Genomic DNA, 2,619 nt, shown 5'->3' with positions numbered 1-2,619 from the left:
GTATATATATATATATATATATATATATATATATATATATATATATATATATATATATATATATATATATATATATATATATAGTGAGAGGGGGAGAGGTAGGGCTATGCAATTACTATATTTGTGCTTTTTTGCTACTATGGACTGTGCAAGGGAGGGGAGGGGAGGGGAAGGGGGGTGTTCAATGTGTTTTTTTAACATTGCTCGCTTGTGCCTTCTGTTTTTAACTTTCGACCCACATGTGTGTAGGTTCTAAGGCACGGAAGACGCTACCCTCTGCCCCGGTAGCCAGTCAGACGAAGGGCGCGGTGTTTGGTAATGCACAAGCCCCGACACAGGCGAACACCATTCCCACCATGCATACACGTGCTATGGGTAAGCTACTCGTGGACGCCAATAAGTTGTTGACAGTCGGCTAATGATGAACGATTATAGCCATGGGGTTTGGGTCGATGCTCAATGTTCATATCACAGACACCACGTTGCGCCTTGGTAGTTGGATACTCTCTAATTTGGACCTCCATTCAATGACGTTGAGGTTGCCTAATGGGGAAGCTATCGAGGTGGATGAGGAGCCTGTGGATGTAGTATTAGGCCTGCCATAGGGGCCCAAAGTTATCACTAATCGGGCAAAGCACGAGAAGAGCATCATCTTGAATAGCTGGCATGACTCGTTTGAAAAAGCAGACTACGCAATCACTCCTGCAGAGGTCTCACTCAAGTTACAGAAATATCCGGACGGCGGAGAATGCTTTATACGCAACTATGCCTTACTTGTGGTCAGCGTCGTTGTGCGAATTATGCAGAATGGCTATGTGCACTAGGATGTGATTCCCAACCTCGATGATACACTAGAAATCGCCAATCTGAATTGGTGCCGCTATATGATTCACTCACTAATATCAACACAGACTGCGTGGATGGCCGGGAAAACACAGAGGTTCACTGGCCCTTTGTGCATTACCAAACACTGCGCCCTTCGTCTGAGTGGCTACCAGGCAAAGGGTAGCGTCTTCCGAGCCTTAGAACCTACACACATGTGGGTCGAAAGTTAAAAAACAGAAGGCACAAGCGAGCATAGTTAAAAAAACACATTGCACACCACCCCCACCCCACTACACTACCCTTGCATAGTCCATAGTGGTAAAAGAGCAGAGATATAGTAATTGCATAGCCTTACCTCTCCCCCTATCACTATATATATATATATATATATATATATATATATATATATATATATATATATACTGCATCAAATACTTGTACAAAGAAACACATGTGAATGTACATTACCAAACTAAAGACTCTACTTTGGCAAAAAAGTAATTAAATATGTAAATATTCAACTTGGGATAATTATAACAAACAGTTTACATTGAGTAATACACACTGACACAAAAAAAGAAAAAAAAAATCCTAGATTATAAAATAACCAACGAATAAATAAATAACGAAACTGATATACGAGTTGTTTCGTAATTGTAGATATTGCACATTCCAAAAGGGGAAAGAGCACAGATATAGTTATTGCATAGTGCAAAATACAAAAGTGCTCACAGATTTGGTTTAAAATTGGGAGAATTACATCAAATATTCATGGGTTGATGGTAGTTTTAATTGAGATGACTACTTGACAAAGGAGTTGTAGGATTTGGCTAGAATTTCAAGTCCTGTACGATTCATATTAGATCTGACCAACTCCTCATCCTACCTCTTATATGCTCTTGACAGCCCATCTTTAATCTTTCAGTAACATGTTCCGGTCCTCTTCTTCAGCTAAGCTCAGCATGCAGGTTCTTCAATGAAGCAAGGTTATGTAGTAGATCAGAATACCCACAAGGTAGTATGATTGAATGAACCTATAAAGCTGTTTTAAGCGCTTTGTTTACCGAACAAAACAGACCATATTATATTATGTTAAACCAATTAATTATTAAAGTAATTTGTTAACCCAATTTTTCAGATTTAGATGGTGATTTTGCAGCCCATCCTCAACTGGCGAGAGTTGTAGCATCGGATCTTACAAAACGTACTTTAAATGCAGAACAGAACAATCATAAACATGTACTTGTGGAAAAATAAAATAAATACAGACTTCTCTATTTAACAAAAAGCGAAGGAAACACACAAATCTTTATCAAACCAACTACTCCATCAAGATTCTTCAATTTTGTGCTGCAATTTGCACATGATCCATCTATCTGTGTCAAGTATGTCAAAGTTTTGGCAAAATTTTGATTAGTAAGTACGGTATAAAATGAAATAATACTGTCACAGAATTGTGCCTTACAAGATGTCATTCGACAGGTTAAGAATCCCAAGAAAAGTCAATAGAGCAAGACTAGATGGAATTTCACGTGAGAGTTGATTTCTAGATAGATCAATTCTAAGGCGAAATTCCATCTAGTCTTACTCTATTGACTTTTCTTGATATCTCGATAGATTAAGGGATTCTAAATTTTCCATCTCATAAATTAATATAATTAATGGAAAGATTATACCAGTCAAATGGTTTCTTAACAAGTTCAAGGTGACTAATTCTTTGAGAGCATAAAGTTCTTCTTCAATATTTCCAATCAATTTATTACTTGAAAGATCAATGCAATCATTTCGTTTAAT

The sequence above is a fragment of the Ipomoea triloba genome, chromosome 11, assembly GCF_003576645.1.
Source record: "Ipomoea triloba cultivar NCNSP0323 chromosome 11, ASM357664v1".
NCBI lineage: Eukaryota > Viridiplantae > Streptophyta > Magnoliopsida > Solanales > Convolvulaceae > Ipomoea > Ipomoea triloba.
This window is presented reverse-complemented; position numbering follows the sequence as displayed.